The sequence below is a fragment of the Ursus arctos genome, chromosome Y (assembly GCF_023065955.2).
Source record: "Ursus arctos isolate Adak ecotype North America chromosome Y, UrsArc2.0, whole genome shotgun sequence".
NCBI classification, from domain to species: domain Eukaryota; kingdom Metazoa; phylum Chordata; class Mammalia; order Carnivora; family Ursidae; genus Ursus; species Ursus arctos.
In genome coordinates this window covers 29141542-29151622 of record NC_079874.1, presented here as the reverse complement: position 1 = coordinate 29151622, position 10081 = coordinate 29141542, and positions in this window count along the sequence as shown.

The window sequence follows — 10081 nt, the reverse complement described above, 5'->3', positions numbered from 1 at the left end:
GAGCCCGATGTGGGACTCGATCCCAGGATACCGGGATCACGCCCTGAGCCGAAGGCAGACGCTTAATGACTGTGCTACCCAGGCGCCCCCAGAACGAATTTTTTTGATATTGATATTTCTTTTTTGATTTCAATTCAATTAGCCAACATATAGTGAATCATTAGTCTCATATGTAGTGTTTCACAATTTATCAGTTGCATACAACACCCAGTGCTCATCCCATCACATGCCCTCCTTAATTCCCATCACCCAGTTACCCCATCCCCCTCTCCTCCAGCAACCCTCAGAGTTTCCTAGAGTTAAGAGTGTCTCATGGTTTTTCTCCCTCTTTGATGACTTCCCATATTTCTTCTTTTTCATGCAAACAATCACCAAATCCTAGAGACTCTTTCTCTCTGATGTTTCTCAACTTTCTTTCCTTCTTTCTACTGTTGCTCAGACTACCTTAAACCAAACCTTCATTAATCCTAACCCAAATTATGACAATTTCCTCCTAACTAATTTTCCCAGGAGTCCAGTTAATTTTTCTCGACGGGAATCAATCCAACTCGCCATTCCCTGCAATTCCCTAGTGGTCAAATACGGTAGGTAGCTTAAAACAAGCAAAGCAAAAAACCTTGCAACCCTTCCATGTTGACTATCTAGTTCATTCCAGGATGGAACAGACTTCATAACGCAGTGCAAGGCACGTGTCCGGCATTCTCTGGTACCCACACTCCATGAAATCCACGTCCAAGCTAAACTGAACCCCTGCCTGCTTCCCAAGGGACCAGGCCTCTGCATCGCCGTGTCTTGCTCAAGCAAATTCTCTGCCAGAGATGCTTCCGTTTCGTCTGTGTTTGACCAAATCTTAGCCATCTGTGAGTCATCCTTCTCCTAAGACCCCTTTCCTCTCCAGTTGTATTCCCCATGTACAACTCTCCCACCTAATCGTGCTAATGAGCATTTCGTGGGAGGTCTACTCTGTCCCTGGGGTCCCTGGGATGTCTGCCTTATTGTCTTTACGAAACAGTGAATTGTTATCAATAGCAGGTGTTCACTAAATATGGGGAGATGTGAACAAACAAAACATGTGTATGTAACAACATTGAATTATCCTGTCTGTCTAGCTGAGAAGCTCCATGCAAGACGGACTAACCTTGGAATAAAAGTTTGATCTCAACAGGAAACTCACCTTGTAAACACGTCAGGCTGATGTTGACCAAGTATTAAAACAGCAAACAGAATAAAAATGGCGCCTTGGTCACATAAACCCTCGATAAACTAAAACCGGTTGCTACCTTGAGTTGCTTAGAAACACAAGACAGAGTCCGGGAAAGAAAGAAAACATATGTTTCCAAGAACCTAAACACAGACACATGCACAAGTTGCATGGGAAGTGAAGGAATATGAATTCTTCCAGGTTATGCTGTTAGTTTGTTCCTTTTTCAAACCATGTGGAACGCATTCTTTGTCTTTTCCGTAGCGCACTCTGGTACACAGAGACAATGCTTTATCTGGAAACCAAAAGGGCCAGGGTGGGTGGTAAGCTGACTTCTGAGGAGGTGAACGTCTGGAGCTCCAACGAGAAGAATCTTCAGAGAGAGACGGTGGGCACGAAGACCTTCTGTGAATTCTACTATAAATGTTCTACTCCATCCATCCCTTTGATCTCAGATCTCGCTCAGAGTCGTAAACCTTGATTCCTCAGTTCTGTGCTTTGGACGTGCTTACTGACGTGGGTTCTGTTTATTGTGGTGAGCTGCTTAAAAAAAAGGAAGGGGCCTCTCTGTGTGTGATGTAGATAACTGCAGTCAGGAAACAGTGGTTTATGTACTTATGGAGTGCGTCGAAAGTCCTGCAAAGTGACAAGGTCCAAGCTGATGCATCATTTCCTCAGGGAAATCTGGGAGCTCCTGGTCTGGCTACACAGGTGTGTTACAAACTCTGAGAACGTCCTCTTCTTTATATTACTGATCACAACTGTGTGTGTCAACTGATGACTCTGGAATCTTTGCCCGCGTTCTTGACATTTTTATCATGCTTTTGTCACCTTGTCTGACAGATAGGATAGCCTCAGAAAATATTTATGGAATAAATGCATGAATGAGCTATTCTCTATAATAAATCGCGGGCTAAGAAAACGAGCTCTCAAACCCACACGCTCTGCTTTGTAGTGTTTGCCCATTTCCATGGTGTAAATCTTCCACAGTCATCGATTTCAAGCTACCCACGGTTGAACAGATGGCTCGCAGAACTCCTGGATGTTTGATCGTTGGCTCCTCAGAGCCGAGATGAGCCTCTCTGGTGCACGGCTCCTTCACAGCGATGTGAATGTGGTCTTTGATTTAGTCAACACCCCTTCTCAACAAAAGAACACACCTCGTAACTCAGACTCAGAAGGAGGATTCTTAAATGTGGTGAACATTTGTTTCAGGCTGCTGGTGTGGATTTTCTTGAGTAGGAAAGCCCTCAATTATCGTTGAAGCACCAGCAGAACAGGAACCAGACTTAGAACCAGAGGTGCAAGGGTGACCTAGGAAAAGCTGCTCCAGAAATGTTACCAACCATTACTTTGGAACCTACAGCCAGTAGGCTGGAACAAGAAAAATAAATAAGAAATACAACTACAGAGAGGAGAATAAGCTCAAAGTGTTCATACCATCGTTTAAATAGCTTAGCTTAAAATGACACAGATAAAAAAAGACCTCCATAGGAAAATTTAGCAAAACATGTTTGAGAATTCTATGCAGGAAAGAGCAGACCACTTCTGATACAGGAAGATGCTTATAAACAGACGTACAACTTACGACCTTGTGTGGAAAGACACACATAGAAAACATATCTTAATATATAGTGTATGGTAACATATGTAAAAAAAAATCTTTAAAAAATTGCAAAAAAAATCATGTATTTAACACATTCCCGTTGAAATGTCATGACTTTTTGTTATGAAATTTTTTTAATGAAATTTATCTCAAGGCAAAAATGGGTAAGAATATACGTGATCATAAGAAAAAGATGAAGAAACTTGCACTGTCGTATTAAAACATATTATAGAATACTCTATAATAGGCCAGAGGAAACAAATAGACGGGCAACTTCTATCCCCAGGGAAATACTAAATTAATATGTGACATTAGAATAATTGGTTCACCATTCAGGCCAAAGAACGTTGGATTTTCACCTCATACCACAGACTCTAGTAGGCTCCAAATGTTAAATGTTTTAATATTTAAAAAGGAAAAACTATTATAAAAGCAGGTATCTGATCCCAGAATGAAGAAAGGCTTTCTACACAGAAGAGGGAAACCAGGAAAACGTGAGAGACACAGCTACTAACAATTAAAAAACGTCTGTCCTTCGAAAAAAAAATGTAGTTCCAGAAACAAATTCGCAAGGAAAAGGATGAATAACAAAATATCACAAAATATTTGCTACATTGAGGACATTAACGTCTGACGGAGCATTTGCTATATTTAGGACGTGTTAACGCCTTGTTATGTAAATTATTCTTGTTACTCAAAAAACAAAGTCTAAACAGCTCAACAAAAATGTGGGGACAGGCTAATGAATGCTTCCTTTATGAAACTGCCAAGCTATGTAGTTTGTTAATTACCATGCATGAACAATAGAAAGAACATTCTTCTTTTCTAAGTACCAAATTAGGAGCTGTTCGTAGGATAGCCAAGTGTTGGGCGTAAAGCGTTTCTGTCATATGCCAGTGTGGGGACAATAGAAATTGGAAACCCTTTGGCAAGAACCTCACATACATTTGCATTATTTCCTGTAGCAGTCCTACAACATAGACTTTCAGACAGTAATGGGAGATTCTTGGTAGAGACAGCCAAAAAATATGAAACGATCCAGATGTCCACCAAGATAGGGTGAAACACTATATGGGGCATCCATGGAATGGGATATTAGTCCCACGAATGACACTGGAGTAAGAAAATCATAGATTGTTATGGAAACTAAATGGACTTTTTGTTTTTTAAGATTTTATTTATTTATTTGACGGAGAGAGAGGTGGCGAGAGAGAGAACACAAGCAGGGGCGGTGGGAGAGGGAGAAGCAGGCTTCCCACTGAGCAGGGAGCCCGATGCGGGGCTTGATCCCAGAACGCTGGGATCATGACCTGAGCCGAAGGCAGACGCTGAACGACTGAGCCACCCAGGCGTCCCCCTAAGTGGACTTCAAACCACATGGTTTGGCACCCAAACAGAGCTAAAATGTTATATATATATATAATTTTTGCTGGCACATACACTTACCCATATCTGAGCACATTCAGCGTATTTTGAGTAATGTGATTGTGAATAATTTTCATTTGCTCCCCTTTTTTCTATATTGCTGTATCTTATCTATATCATTTATAATATGAAATAAAGGCTTTAGAAAAACTCACTGTCGTACAAACCTTACGTGTGAAAACAGTAGAAATGTGGACTTTCACTCCCAAATGGCCCCTGCTCTGCCTTCCTTCTCGCCAATTCCTTCTGGCCCCCTAGCAACCTGGCCACATGGTGGGTGGCCTTTGGTGCACTTTTCTGGTTTCTGCTGGAAGGCTGTCAAGAACGATTACTTTCCCCCATTTGAGATGTACTAAATCCAGTATTTTCTGTAGGAAAAAGAAATCTCCTTGGTTGTTTTTTTTTATTAGTTTAAATCCTGGCTTGACAAAGGTCTCATTTTCCAAAATCAACAATAAGAAAATGAAACGGCAGTGGGTACCAACCCTGTCCTCTGAAAATTGTGTTTCTAATCTTCCTTTTACTATTTGTTTAAAATAGACCTCAACCTCCTACCATCATCCAGAAAGAAAAATAGAAAAAAAAAAAAAAAAGCTTTTACACAGAATCTATTTTTATAATCATTCAGAGCCAAGTCCTGAGGAATACCGTAACCTCCAGCATCTCATTCAATGTACCATTGAATTATTTTGACGTATTGCATAAAACCTTATGGAACATAACATAATAAAAGGCACTTTGTGATTCTTTACGTTATATGTGAAATCCCTTCAAGATTTTGTTTGTTTGCTCTTTATTATTGTTTTAAAATTCACGTTGCCAGACATTAATGGAACATAGTCTGTTTTTTTTTCCCTTTCCTTTCCAAAAGCAGCGTGTCTACGTTTTCTTTTTCATAACAGAAAGGTTGAATTCAGTTTTCAGTAACAACACATCCCCGCTCTCAAGGCACTTTATAGCTTTAAAAAAAAATTAAAATATACTTCTCTCTTTCTGTTTCTTAAACGATCAAGAGAGAGGGCCTTAGAGTCTGGATGTTTTGACTAGAGCATTGCAGAAAAATTTAATGTAGGACATCTGGGTGGTTCAGTCGATTAAGGATCTGCCTTTGGCTCAGGTCATGATCCCAGGGGCTTGGGATCGAGCCACACATCATGCTCCCTTCTCATTAGAGACTGTGCTTCTCCTTCTCCCTCTGCTGCTCCCCCTGCTTGTGCATGCTCTCTCTCGGTCTCTCTCCCTGTCAAGTAAATAAATTTTTAAAAATCTTAAAAAAAAAAGAAAAGAAAAATTTTATATATGCCATGTTTAAAAATCCACCTGAAATATTGGCCTGGACTGCAGACAATCTTTCTCTGGGGCTCACAGACGGGAGAAATGGGGGATTCCCCCCACCACGAGTTCCTTTACCTAGAAGAAATCATGAATAAAGTCCTATCATACATTTTAAATCACAGCTTGTAAGAGAGATTTTGAAAATCACAATTCAGGTTCAAACTTGAGTTATCCTATCTACGCGTCACGATGATCATAATGACAGTAAAGGTAAGAATAGCTGGTTTTTTCCACATTTCCATAGAAAGCTCTTCCCAAGTATTACCTGATTTAAACATCGCAGTGTTTTCGTGGCTCATGGTCTTATGTGAGACAATGCTGCAGGTAAAAGAATTGGTTTAATCTCTTATGTGGGACCATTCTCTGGGTAGAATAAACCCCAGACTTGCAGAGACATAAACCCAATAAGCATGGGTTTCTGCTTTCAAGAGTGAAAATGGCTCTCAAGAGCTATTGTGGCCATAAGAGGAAAGATTTCAGAGGATAGAAGCATAACACAGAGCCCAAAAGTCAGCCTATGCCGGGGGTTTTGGATCCCTGGCTCTTCAGGAACTCAAGTTCTCCCCATCTTGCAGCCACTCCATCCTCTAGGACCTTATCATCTCTACATCCATCATGTTAGTCTGGAAAGGAGACACCTGATTGATAAGAATTAGTCACATGACCCTATCTGGAGGCAAGGGAGCCTGGGTAAGGTGGTGTATCCTTTCTTCTTCATCATCTTAGTCCAGAAAGGAGCCATATCATTGGTGAGAATAAGTCACATGCCTCCATCTGGACACAAGGGAACCTGGGAAATGTGATGCATCCTTTCTTCAACAGCTTAGACTGGAAGGAGACACTTGATTGGTGAGGATTAGTCACATGACCCCATCTGGAGTCAAGGGAGCATGGGAAATGTAGTTTGTGCTTGGGAAGCTGCATCTTATCAACATTCTGCAATATGGCAACAGATGCTTGAGGCTTCAGGGATAGCCAATCACCTTTGCATCATGGAAATCGCATTCTTATCAACATTTTAGCAGGGGAAGGGACTCAGAGACTTAGGAACTGCCAGCCATATTTAGATTCAGGCTACCATGTGTGGTAAGGCTGCTTTTTAAAAATGTCTTCTGTGTACTAAAATGGGAGTGGCTTACTAAATACAATATTACCGAAATTTTTTAATTCATGTTTTTGGGTTGAAAATGTTTACCGAGTTATGTTTTCCCTCCTATGTGTGACTTTTGAAATTATCCAGCGCTACACTGCAATCCCATCTTTCATCCTGTCACTCTTGTGATGTAGAGAAAAAGACAGTTAAAGTAAGAAATAATTATTAAGACTACATTAAGATGTGTGAAAGGGGCTGGGTACCACTCAGGATGGTGGCATTCTCCTTTATGGATGGAAGGGTTTCCCTAGACAGAGTTATCTGCTCAGATGAGGTACAGTCAGTGGGGCAATGGGTCCTGAAAGGCGCCAGGTATGGTATTTTATGGTGTATCGACCAGGTGCAGCTAGGCCATAGCGCACGCACTGTGAGATTTACGTAGACATTTTGAAGAGTAAAAGATTCAGCAGAAAATTCAAAAATTGATATAATAGTCTGCTCAAATATGAGTCCCTGAATCTTGAATCCCAATATATTCACACATATGCAATTTTATGTTGATTTGCATATATTTTATACATGTATATTATGTACTCTCTCTACCCATCTACCTGCCTCTCTCTCTCTCCTGTTTTTTTGTTTGCATTCCCTCACTGCTTTTCTCTCACATCTCAATGTGAGAGTTCAGACTGGGATTGGACTTTCAAAAGGTGTCATAGAGTTTCTAAGACAAACAAACGAAAATGTATCTTTATCTTTCAGATGATTGACGCTACCCTAATATGTGGTAGGCACAGCTGTACGATTTTTTTTTTTTAAAGATTTTATTTATTTATGTGACAGAGAGACAGCCAGCGAGAGAGGGAACACAGCAGGGGGAGTGGGAGAGGAAGAAGCAGGCTCATCGCGGAGGAGCCCGATGTGGGACTCGATCCCGGTACGCCGGGATCACGCCCTGAGCCGAAGGCAGACGCTTTAACGACTGCGCTACCCAGGCGCCCCTGTACGATTTTTTTTAATAGGACTTTTGACCATTGTCCCACGATCCATATATTATCTCAGTGGTTTTCCTAATGATCCTATAAAGTGAGTGGTGTTGCTGTCATCTGATAGACAAAGAAGGGAAAGCTCGTGTCGATGACACTTAGGTTCCCATAGCTGTTAAGGGGCAGAACCTAAATTCATGCCCACGTCTCATTGATTCAAAGCCTTGTTTGTCCTGCTCTATTCCCATAAGCTCATGTTTGAGCAGAGCCCAACCCAGTACACAAGTTGCTTCTGCGTCTGCTACATGGTGGATGGGCAGCACACAGCCAAAGTCGCATGGCGTAGGAGCAGGCTATATCATCACTAAGAGCTCCTCCTCAGAATTCAAGTCTTCCAAGAGCGTTTGTGAGGCCTAAATGGAATACAGTGTGTGAACGTGCTTTGGAAACCACAGCTAGTTTAAAAGCTCTGCAAATAAAAGCGCTAAGCATGGAAATAGCAATGCATATGAACTACGTGCAATGCGTAAGTCTCTGTTCTAAGCACAGTATTTTCTGTCTTAACAATGACCCCATAAGGTGGGTGTGCAGTGAGCTTCCTCTTTCTCCCAAGTCTGGAAGGAGAACCACAGGAGCTTAAATAACACATGCCGAGGTTCAGATGTCTATACAGAGAGGAGGCACTCTGTAACATGGTGGAAATGAGCATGTTAGAACAACCCACAGAGCGTTAAACCATAAGGAAATGCACAATGGGCCGTGGTATAGATTTGCCAGGACACCTGTTGGCTCTCAGCACTAAACCCATCACTTGTTCATGTCAACCTTGACATAGATTATAATCACAGGGGATTCTCCCTCAAAGATTCTGGTTTAATTAGTTAAAGATATGGGTTTGTGTATTGGGTTGAATGATCGCTCCACAAAAGATATGTCCCTATCCTAGACCCTGAAACCTAAGAATGGACCTTGTTTAGGAAAATAATCTTTGAAGATGTAATTAGGTAAAACATCTCTAGATGAGCTCATCTTGGATTATCCAAGTGGACCCTAAATCCAATGACGGGTGTCTTTATAATGCACAGAAGAGAGACACAGACACAGAGGGGAAGCCATGTGAAGACAGAGGCAGAGATGGGAGGGACACGGCCAACAACCCAGGGACGCCTGGAGCCCCAGAAGCTGGAAAAGGCAGGAAGGACCCTCCCTGGAGCCTCTGGAGGGAGGGGGCCTGCACCTCCCGGGTCTCAGTGGTGCTGCCCGACCTGGATCTCAGACATCTGGTGCCCAGAACTGGGAGAGCATGAATTTTAATTCTTTTAAGCAACCCCCTGAATTCGTGGTGACTTGTTATGGCAGAGCCCCAGGAAGTGATCACACCGGGACGTGAGGAATTTTTAATCTCTTTAGGTGATCACAACATGAAGCGAAGGAAGAGAACCACTGGCTACTTAGGACATAACAAGGTTATCTCTGTTAGGAAGGCTGAGCGGCCAGACACTCGAGATGGAGGTAAGATGACAATTGGGCTTTCCTTTCCAGAAATATCAGGTCCTCCTGGAACCCAGAAACCCACCGTGCTGCCCATCTGTAGTTTGGTCTTACTTGATAAAAACTGCAGAAAAAGCCTGTGCAGGGTGCCGCATCCTGGGGTCTGGATTTAGTGACAGGATGGAGGCATCCCTTCCCACATCTAGACTCCAGTCCAGCTTCCCTGGAATGAGAGCTGCATGTGCATTTAGAAACCAAATCTTGAAGAGACTCGCCTGGGTTGGGTTTTGTTTTCCAGGGAAACCCTGGGAGCAAGCAAAGAAGGACAATGGACTGCTAGCTACGGGTTTGGCTGGAGCGCACAGATTTCCGAGCACATACACCAGATGTTAGAAGTTCATGGAGGGCGGGGGTGGGGGCGACTATCTCCTAGTTAATATATTATCTACTAATCATGATAGAACCAGGTGCGATTCCACTAATGATCAGAATTCACACACGTCCCCATGGTGGGCAAACTGATTTAAGTGGGTTTGCTCCTGGGGGAGCAGTCCTTGTCTCCCACCCATTTCATTCTGCCCTGCTATCTGTCTTATGACTTCTCAGTCATAAAGATGTCACTTACCCTTCCACCTGATGTGGCCTTTGAGACCCCTGGAATCCGAAAGCTCTCTGAACCACCTGTAATGATTCTGAATGTCTCAGACTTGTATTAAGCTGATCTGCACATTTGTTTTACACCCTTTGAGAAGACAGTGAGTGCAGACCACCAAATGCCTCTTCATGTAATCCTGCCATGCCTACAGTGGGACCCAGCAAGTCCTTAAGGACGTACATTCAGCCCACCCATGAAAGTGTATCATCTATCTATCTATCTATCTATCTATCTATCTATCCATCATCTCAATCTATCCACCCATCCATCCTTTATCTATCATCTATCA